Source organism: Bombina bombina, chromosome 4 (genome assembly GCF_027579735.1).
Source record: "Bombina bombina isolate aBomBom1 chromosome 4, aBomBom1.pri, whole genome shotgun sequence".
Taxonomy (NCBI): domain Eukaryota; kingdom Metazoa; phylum Chordata; class Amphibia; order Anura; family Bombinatoridae; genus Bombina; species Bombina bombina.
The window spans coordinates 965,982,104-965,993,375 of NC_069502.1; positions in this window are offsets into that span (position 1 = coordinate 965,982,104).

Sequence of the window (11,272 nt, forward strand, 5' to 3'; positions counted from 1 at the left end):
TTCTCTTAAATTGTGATAAAGGTAAAGCACGTTTGAGGGCTGGAGGGTGGCAGCTGTGGGCATGTAGTAAAGAATTACGGTCTGTTTCTTTTGTGTATAGTGTCGTGCACAGTCGACCTTCTTTCTTAAAAATTCTCAGGTCCAAAAAATCCACACTCGAGCTGTTGTACGTCAGTTTGAATTTAATATTTGGATGTGCTGCATTGACACTTGTAAACCATAATAGTAAATCTTCCTCTGTACCATGCCATATCAGGAAGAGGTCATCTATATATCTTTTGTAATGGGAAATTCTGTCATCCTGGAATAATGTTGTTCCTCTCATTTCGAATTCTGCCATGAACAGGTTGGCATATGTGGGTGCCACATTTGACCCCATGGCGGTCCCCGCAATTTGCAGGTAAAATTCCTTCTCGAAACGAAAGTAATTCATCTCCAAGCATGCTGTTAAAAGTTCCTGGATTACATCAACAGGTGGACCCACATACGGGTATTTGGCCAATTGCCTGCATACTGCCGCTATTCCCTCATTGTGAGGTATTATTATATACAAGCTGGTCACGTCCATAGTGACCAGCAAGGTATCCTCTTGTATATCATTAATGGTGCTGAGTCTTCTTATCATAGCACTTGAGTCCAAGAGGAAAGAATCCATACTCCTGACCAATGGTTGGAGTATATTGTCCAAGTAGATAGCAATTGGCTGAAGCAATGAGCCTATGGCCCGGACTATAGGTCTCCCTGGGGGGGTTTTCATATCCTTGTGGATCTTTGGTAGAGTATAGATTACAGAAACTCTTGGATGTTGTACTGTCATAAAGCCCAGGGAGTCACCATCTATACAGCTAGTCTCATGCAAGTATTGAAGCATGTTGTCAAGTTTTCTCTTGTATATACTTGTGGGATCACCTCTTAGTTTTGTGTAGGTATCTTTATCCATCAATTGTCGCATAATTTCAGCCCTGTAATCAGTATAGTTTTGAACGACAATGGCACCCCGTTTGTCCGCTTCCCTTAGAATTATGGAAGTGTTGTTTTGTAGGTCGATGAGAGCGCTTCTTTCGTCTTTGGTCAGATTGTGTCTATACTGACCCCTCCTTTGATGTGGACTTAAAGTATCCTGTTGTACCATCCTGGAAAAGGTTCTTATAGAGGGGTTATAGCTTGTAGGGTCAAATTTACTCTTCTCTTTGAATATCTTTTTCGGTTGTTCTTGATAATCCTTGAAGTATTCTTTCAGTCTCAAATTCCTTGAGAACTTCTGGATATCTATAAATAGTCCAAAGTCATCACACTTGACAGTTGGTATAAATGACAAGCCCTTATTTAAAACCTTTCTCTCATTCTCGGTTAGTACATGATTGCTATGGCAACCGGTGACGTAGGGCTCTACGCGCGGCAGCTTACTTCCGGTACGCCGCCGGCGGGATCACACTTGGGAGCGGGTTTGTTTGTGTATATAAGGTGAGTAAATGTATATACCTGTAACTGTTGTCTGAGGACGGGGGCAACCCCGAAACGTCACAAATTAAAAAGATTTTTTGCTGAATAAGACCCGGTGAGTGCTTTTCTTGTTGGATGCTCATATTGTTATTTTAAAGCACCCCGGGCAGGCTAAATAAATGACTGTGTTACCGTGAGTGCTGCTACCTCTTGGGATATTGTATTATTATTGTATTAGCACCCGGCTGATATTGGGATACAGACTGTGACTCCTGAGGATTTTCATATTTTCTTTGTTTTTATGGACACTGTGCATTGACCAATAATTAAAGATTTTTGTTACATTATGGCTGAGGGGATTGAAACAACACAGGAATTGAATCTGGGGGATGAAATAAAAGGTGCAGAAGAATTATTTTTTACTGAAGAAGATGCATCTCGCATACGCTTTGCAGCAATACCCCAGAGGGCTATCATAGAACAAACAAAAAATGTTTATGAGAAACTGGCCAAAATGAAGAAAAAAGATATTGACTATGCATTACATGGAGCATATTTATCTGAGTATCACCGCAAGAAATTAATTCCTAGGGGCTTCCGTATCAGGAATGTCCCAACGATAGGCAGGAACAATCCTGATTTTTGCCTTAAATGGTGTAATATACTCAATAAGTGCTCCCTAGACCTGATATTACTCGTAATACAGGAGGTTTCCAGGCTTCTGGAAGTAAGCAAAGTAGAAATATCCAAATATGAGGGCCAATATCTGCCGGCATTGGAAGCTGAGAGGGAGCAGAATTGGCTTGGCAAATTAAAAGAGGATGTAAAAAAGTATGAGGACGAGTTGATTACATTCAAAAATCGCAAACTAGAAGACGTGACCAACTACTATAAAAATAAAAGTGTCTATAGATGGCAATTGGGTCCCGAAGAAAGAGCACAATATCGCACAAATAGGCAATGGCGCCACAGATAAAATAGAAGAAGACCTATGGATACAGTGGACAGCTCGGGCAATAGCACTGACTCTGATGGCAATACGACGACCGTTACCACTGCACAGATGCATAATGATTATAGAAGTGGTATGACAACGAGATCAAAAAACGGGGAAGGACGAGGAACCACACAAGGCGGGGGGGGGTTCAAGTCTACCACCCAGACCCCCCAGGAGAGGCCGGCCAAGGAGGACCTAGTTGTCAATCTAAGCAATCATGTACTAACCGAGAATGAGAGAAAGGTTTTAAATAAGGGCTTGTCATTTATACCAACTGTCAAGTGTGATGACTTTGGACTATTTATAGATATCCAGAAGTTCTCAAGGAATTTGAGACTGAAAGAATACTTCAAGGATTATCAAGAACAACCGAAAAAGATATTCAAAGAGAAGAGTAAATTTGACCCTACAAGCTATAACCCCTCTATAAGAACCTTTTCCAGGATGGTACAACAGGATACTTTAAGTCCACATCAAAGGAGGGGTCAGTATAGACACAATCTGACCAAAGACGAAAGAAGCGCTCTCATCGACCTACAAAACAACAATTCCATAATTCTAAGGGAAGCGGACAAAGGGGGTGCCATTGTCGTTCAAAACTATACTGATTACAGGGCTGAAATTATGCGACAATTGATGGATAAAGATACCTACACAAAACTAAGAGGTGATCCCACAAGTATATACAAGAGAAAACTTGACAACATGCTTCAATACTTGCATGAGACTAGCTGTATAGATGGTGACTCCCTGGGCTTTATGACAGTACAACATCCAAGAGTTCCTGTAATCTATACTCTACCAAAGATCCACAAGGATATGAAAACCCCCCCAGGGAGACCTATAGTCTCGGCCATAGGCTCATTGCTTCAGCCAATTGCTATCTACTTGGACAATATACTCCAACCATTGGTCAGGAGTATGGATTCTTTCCTCTTGGACTCAAGTGCTATGATAAGAAGACTCAGCACCATTAATGATATACAAGAGGATACCTTGCTGGTCACTATGGACGTGACCAGCTTGTATATAATAATACCTCACAATGAGGGAATAGCGGCAGTATGCAGGCAATTGGCCAAATACCCGTATGTGGGTCCACCTGTTGATGTAATCCAGGAACTTTTAACAGCATGCTTGGAGATGAATTACTTTCGTTTCGAGAAGGAATTTTACCTGCAAATTGCGGGGACCGCCATGGGGTCAAATGTGGCACCCACATATGCCAACCTGTTCATGGCAGAATTCGAAACGAGAGGAACAACATTATTCCAGGATGACAGAATTTCCCATTACAAAAGATATATAGATGACCTCTTCCTGATATGGCATGGTACAGAGGAAGATTTACTATTATGGTTTACAAGTGTCAATGCAGCACATCCAAATATTAAATTCAAACTGACGTACAACAGCTCGAGTGTGGATTTTTTGGACCTGAGAATTTTTAAGAAAGAAGGTCGACTGTGCACGACACTATACACAAAAGAAACAGACCGTAATTCTTTACTACATGCCCACAGCTGCCACCCTCCAGCCCTCAAACGTGCTTTACCTTTATCACAATTTAAGAGAACAGCAAGGAACAATACCATAGCTGATCTTCGGGAACAACAAATGCACACTATGGAATCACGTTTCATTCAGAGGGGGTACAATAAACAAGATCTAGCACTACAGAAGATGGATACATTGAAGCTACAGCAGGAGGATCTACTGACTTACAAGGAAACATCTTTGGAAGATAATAGAATGACGTTCTCCACAACCTTTGATGTTGACAAACCAGCTATTGCTGAGAGCATACGCAAACATTGGTCTCTTATATCTTCAGACCCGGATCTACCATTTGAGGGGACAGCACCACCTAGAATGGGATATCGGAGAGCGAGGTCTTTAAGAGACCAACTTGTCAAGACAGACCCCAGGGGCAGTTATATGAAAGAGACCTGGTTGCAATCTAAACCTGGTTGTTACCGCTGCTTAGGATGTACAACATGCAATGGATTAACAACTGGTAAAGTGTTTAGACATCCCTACAAGAATAGGACTTACAGCATCAGACATCGGGTCACATGTACAACCAAATACATAGTGTATTTGTTACACTGTGTATGCGGTTTGTTTTATGTGGGGAAAACTGTGGACGACCTTCGTACAAGAATGGCCAACCACAGATCAGCGATAAGAACAGCTATTGATCGTGGTGACTCTGACCAACCAGTGGCCAGGCATTTTGCCCTATTGAAACATTCAGTTGCTGATCTAAAGTATATCATCATTGATCATGTGCCCCCTCTTACAAGAGGGGGTGACAGAGGTAGAATACTACTACAGCGTGAATCTAAATGGATTTACAATCTGGGCACCATGGCCCCCAGGGGCCTGAATGTCAACTTAGATTGGCATTGCTTTTTGTAAAATACCTCTTTTTGATATCTTCTTGTTGCATGTTTCTTGGTTCTTCCTTTATTTATTTCTTCTTCTTTTTCTATTCTTCTTTTCTTCTTCTTTTTATGTTTGTTTTTATATCTATATATATTTTTTATTATTTTTATTTGTTTATTGTTCTTATTTTTTCTCACTTTCTTTTTAATTTTGTTTTCTTTATTTATTTAACTCTCTATATATATATTGTTTATGGTTCACTTGGTGATTTTTCTTTTTGTTCTCTGTATATCTTTAGTATATTGATTTATTTTTTGGCTTTTCTGAACCTAGATTCATGGACTTATATAGTTTGTTTTGCTGTAGGTTTAGTGGCTTGAGTCCTAATAGAATATAAATTGAGTGATTTATTTAGCTCCTTCTGTTAGTTACGGTGTTAGGATAAAGCAATTTTTTCCCCGTTTTAGTACTTAATATTATCATGATGTCTAAGCCCATTATTATGACAGGTTGTTTTGTTAGCAGATATCTATTCCTATACAGCCTTTGTGTATAATGCACTTTTTAAGTTTCTAAGTTTTTAACTGGGATTCCGCCGGGAGGCGTCCTGGTTGCTATGGCAACCGGTGACGTAGGGCTCTACGCGCGGCAGCTTACTTCCGGTACGCCGCCGGCGGGATCACACTTGGGAGCGGGTTTGTTTGTGTATATAAGGTGAGTAAATGTATATACCTGTAACTGTTGTCTGAGGACGGGGGCAACCCCGAAACGTCACAAATTAAAAAGATTTTTTGCTGAATAAGACCCGGTGAGTGCTTTTCTTGTTGGATGCTTATATATATATATATATATATATAGATAGATAGATAGATAGATAGATAGATAGATAGTTGTTAATGTAATGTATTATCCATAGCCCATGTCCATGTTCATGCAAACCTGATGTTTTTTTCCCAGCAGCAAGTAAGCAGCCAGCAAGAACTAACCATAGCCAAAGCAGCTCCCCTCCCCCCATCCAGAAATTACATCTGGCGTAACCTGGGTTCTAACTTTTTTCACATAACATAAGTCTCAAGTGAAGTAATGAAGTCAAGTGCAAGTGGTGAACGTGATTATGTCTCTGTGCAAGTGTGCATAGCCGACTAGGCTCTATAGATAGGGTCTATAGACTTAAAGTGAATGTAAATTTTGATGCTAAAGTGCCCAGTTTTTAAAACTTTGATTAAAAACAGGGGCACTTTAATTCATCAAAATTTACATTTCACTCCTGTCCTGAAAAAATACTTACCTTTTAAACTTCACAGCAGTTCCAGCTTTCTCCGGTCTCACAAGCCATTTCTGATGTCAGAAATGATTGATAGGTCATCCTCCAATCACAGCTTCCCCCCTGGGGGAATCAGTGTCTGATTCAATGCTGTAATTGGAGGAAGCTGGATGCCTCATTTTAGACCCAGGAAGAGGCTTTGAAACAGGTGGAGGAAGCTGGAGCTGCTGTGAAGTTTAAAAGGTAAGTTTTTTTTTTTCACAACAGGAGTGAAATGTAAATTTTGATGAATTAAAGTGCCCCTGTTTTTAATCGAAGTTTGAAAAACCAGGCACTTTAGCATCAAAATTTACATTCACTTTAAATACAGGCAGCTTATAATTTATATAAATAAATAAATGATCATGCGCCAACGGTCGCCAACCTACCTCTCTCACTCTTTCAGTACCGCGGCGCTGGTCTCTCTGCTGGCCATCTGGGGGGGGGGGGGCGTCCCTCACGTGGCTGAGACTGCCTCAGCCTCAATTTCAAAATCATAGGTAGTGTGTGAGTGACACAAGTACAGTCAAGAGGTGCCAGCATCCTCACGTGTGTTTCCTCACAGACAGGCTGCTCCACTGCCTCTGCCACCCTCCTCCAGCCTTTCACGTCACTGACTGACAGCCAGACTCAGACTGTGCATGTGACGCAGTGACAGTGAGTCAGTCTCTAGCCAGTCAGATAGATGGGGCGGTCGTTACTTACGCAAGTTGAAGTCGAGTACTGATGCGCAGCAGGCAAGCACAGCCGTGCAGCTTGACTCGAGCTCTCTGAACTGCCCAGACTAGTGCCAGTAGTGCCCACACATGCTCAGCAGCCTCCTGACCCTGCTCTGCCCATCATCATGCATAAATAATGCTAGATCCGGCGCCCTCCTGGGCCTATCCCCTGTATGTATATTATTCAGTCAGCTCAGGGAGTACAGGTGGGGCCAGGGACATTTTTACAGGGGCACTGGCCTCTGTAGGTCCCCATGTAGAACTGCCACTGCCTACTGCCTTACTCGCTGTGTGATTTACCTTCTTCCTGTCTCTATACCCAGCCCTCTGGGACTCGCATCTCCAGTGTAGACTGGAGTACATGGCGGACCATACCACCGTTAACCCCTTCCATGCTACGCCCAACCACCTGAATATGTCTTCTACTTGCTTTTTAAATACCAGCAGCGGTCCACACCCTATGTATTTCCCACCCTGGTGAATGATTAGCAAGTCCAGCCTTCCCCATTTCCTCCAAGCTTCCCGTATTGCCGGGATCCGCTCCCTCCACCTCATTCCTCTTTCAGCTAGCCACCTCACATTGACTCTCCTCTCGCTGAATCCCAGCTGCCTACTTCTTTCTGTACGCACCACCCTAAACTCGGCCCAATGCACAAATGTGTGCCACACTATCCACACGTGAAGAACTCAGCCTAAAACAATGACACAGTGTTAGTAACCAAATACACCAAAAAAATGTAAATTACTGATAAATGCAAACACCGCAACCCCCCCCCCCATTTTTACTTTTTTTTTTTACATCTTATCTAACCTAATATATGATTTGTATGCTGCTGACATACATCTACCCATTTGCTTGATCTTCTCCCCTGAACAGCCCTCTGCCGCTGCTCATGTGGCTGCCCCTATCCTAAAGCAATGAGGGGTAAAGTAGTTGTTTTCCTAACCCTATCCTTTTATTGTCCGTTGCAAGACTCTCCTGTATTGGAATTTTGTCAAATTAGAACCATCCTTGTGGACCCTTGGCTTTCTCTATTTCTCTATTGCCATGGACTGGCTACACCTTTCCACCAGGCATTCCTATTACCTTTAAGTTTAATCACTGCTCTTTTCCTTCCCTCTCTGTCTTGTACTTTCTTATAGCAAACATCCTTACTCCATCTAACATCTCTTTCCCTTAAGCCCTCTTAGATCTTGCTACCAACTCACCAGACCATAATGCAACATCATAAGCTATCACAAATGCCAACTGAAACAATTGATCTTCCTCAAAGGTCCTTACACACCCTGTCTAGCCCATCCAGAAAACGTACCAATTTATCCTCCGTGATTGGTTCCCTTCTATCGACCACTTTTGCTTTCTCTCTGCCCTACGCCTTTGCCACTTTCTTTACTACAAACCTTTTTTTGACCAATCATTCTTTCCATACAACTGTGCAAAGAATGAAACCCCGGCTAATACTGATCCTAGCTGACCCTTCCTCATTCCCCTTTTCTTTAGTACCCACAATCACTCCAAGAACCTCTTCTTGCTATTCTCCTCCCTTTGAAGCTAGTCCACTGCTTTTCAGTACTTCCTGTAGGTTGCCCATATTATTGGAGCGACTGATTGGGAGACCAAATCCCTTATTCTTTCTAGCTGCTCCCAATCTGCCAAACAAACATAGGGCATGTGTCACCATTCTCATTAGCCCCTGGGGCCCGTTTCCTAAACGCCTCCCATAAAGCTTCTGCAATACCATTTTTTACTCCTGGCATATGCTTAGCTCTAAATATTATGTTGAGCTAAAGACACTTCAGTACCAAATGTCTCAGATAACTCACCCCTGGCATTGAATTATTGACTGCCTCCATCATGCCCATGTTGTCTGACCAAAATACAATTCTCTTGTTGACTAGCTTGTTACCCCACAGTTCCACGGACACCATAATGGGAAATATCTCCAGTAAGGCCAGGTTCCTAGTCCAGCTTCTCGCTACCCAATCATTGGGCCATGCCTCAGCACACCATCTACCCCTCAAATAGGCTCCAAAACATATACTTCCTACTGCATCAGTGAACAGCTGCAACTCCTCTGCCACCACCTCTTTTTCCCATATCCTTATGCCATTAAAACCACCCAAGAATTCACCCCACACCCTCAAGTCTGCCTTCATTTGACCCATTCCCCCCAATGCTGTGCTCTCGCTTACTTGCCCCTTTAGTATCCATATCCTGTCTCCTTTTTAAAGCCCTTCCTACATTGGTTACCTTTGCACACAAAGTTTAGGATGCTTAGTAGTCTCTAGCATTTCTCTCAACCTGACATTTTTTCACCTCAAGGTATTCTCAATTAATAGCTTCACTTTTTCCATCTTGTCCGATGACAACTCCCATTGTCCCTTTACTGTGTTTATTGTGATTCCCAGCAATGACATCCTGGGCATTTGGCTCTCTGATTTATCCTGCGCTACTTGCACTCCCAATTCCTCCAACATCCCCATAAGTTCCTCCTGCAATCTCTCAAATGCACCCGATTCTGCCGGCCCCACCACTAAGAAATCATCTAAGTAGTGTACTACATTGCCGTTCCCTGATCTCTTTGTAAATAGCCAATCAATCAATTAGTAGCTATATGGATGTAGCGTGGGTAACCTGAATGCGGACTCTATGTCGACCTTTGCTAACGTTGCTCCCCGTCCAAGGTTTCTCACTAATGTCATTGCATCTTCAAACAACTGATATGCTACTTTCAAGTCTTCCTTGTCAATGGTGTCATTAACTGACAGCCCTCTGGGGTAATACAAGTGCTGGATCATCCTGAACTTCCCTTCCTTAGGTACTACCCCCAATGGCTATATGACTAGGCCCTCTATAGGAATATTTTTGAATAGCCCCTCCATCCTTCCCAATTTGACTTCCTTGTTCAATTTTTCCCTCAACCACTCCAGGTTGTCCTGCACTGACTTTAATTTCCTAGCCGTACTTACCCCCACTACCTACTTCTTGACCGGTATTCTAAACCTTTCTGTCAATCCGTTCATCAGCAGCTCTCTCTTCTTTCTAAACGGGTAGGGCCCCAGCTCCTGTACTAGCCTATCAATCTTAAGAGATTTTCTGGCCGCCTCCCATGTTCTGCCTGATCCACAAAGTAATACCTCCTACCTACTTTAGAAGCCTTGTTACAATCTAAGCCAGCATGCCCCCCGGCACAGTATCTGCAAACAAGCTTACACTTGCAACTCACCCTATTGCATTTCTTGTCATTGAATGCCCAGTATTCCTTGTCATCCATTTTCTGCCGCTTTTACTGACCCCCTATCCCCTCGGTTATATTGGAGCTTGATTCAGTTAACTTCACTAACCTCTCCCTCATATCCAAAATTCTAATACTAAAGTGCTTCCTAACTTTATCCCCCATCTCCAGGTTACCTTTTCTAAACTCTGTGTCATATTCCTACCACAAGAAACCCCCATACTATGTATACATATCTGATCATAGATTTCATCTGCTTTGGATTCGCCAATAAAAAACACTCAGCGTATACCATTATGCCCTTATGCATTCTGGGAAGGTCTGCTTGGTCCTAAACTTGCCAACCTCATTCCCCAGCTTCCCTGCTACCGCCTCCCTTTTCATCTCAAACATATCTATAAATGTAGCCCTTTGCGCCATCACAATCAACTTGGATTTTAATGCAATGTTAGTGGCACAAGCTTTTTCCCACGCTTTTGGAACTTTTCCCAATTATGGTGGAGATATAAGTTTGGCATAAACAACTAAGAAACATACGGCTAGATTTAGAGTTCTGCGTTAGCCATCAAAAGCAGCGTTAAGGGGTCAAATTGAGAAGGGGTCAATCAGATTGATCTCGCATTCTATTGGCTGATCGGAACAGCCAATAGAATGCAAGCTCAATCTGATTGGCTGATTGGATCAGCCAATTCGATTGAACTTGAATCTGATTGGCTGATTCAATCAGCCAATCAGATTTTTCCTACCTTAATTCCGATTGGCTGATAGAATCCTATCAGCCAATCGGAATTCGAGGGACACCATCTTGGATGATGTCATTTAAAGGAACCTTCATTCAGCGAGTAGGCGTCGTGGAAGAAGGATGGATCCGCGTCGGCTGGAAGAAGATGGCTCCGCTCCGGATGGATGAAGATAGAAGATGCCGCTTGGATGAAGATGTCTACCGGTCCGGATGTCCTCTTCTGCCCGGATAGGATGAAGACTTCTGCCGCTCCGGATGTCCTCTTTTGGTCCATCGGTGCCCGGCTGGGTGAACACGACTCAAGGTAGGGAGATCTTCAGGGGGGTAGTGTTAGGTTTATTTAAGGGGGGTTTGGGTTAGAGTAGGGGTATGTGGGTTGTGGGTTGTACTGTTGGGGGGTGGTATTGTGTTTTTTTTTACAGGCAAAAGAGCTGATTTCTTTGG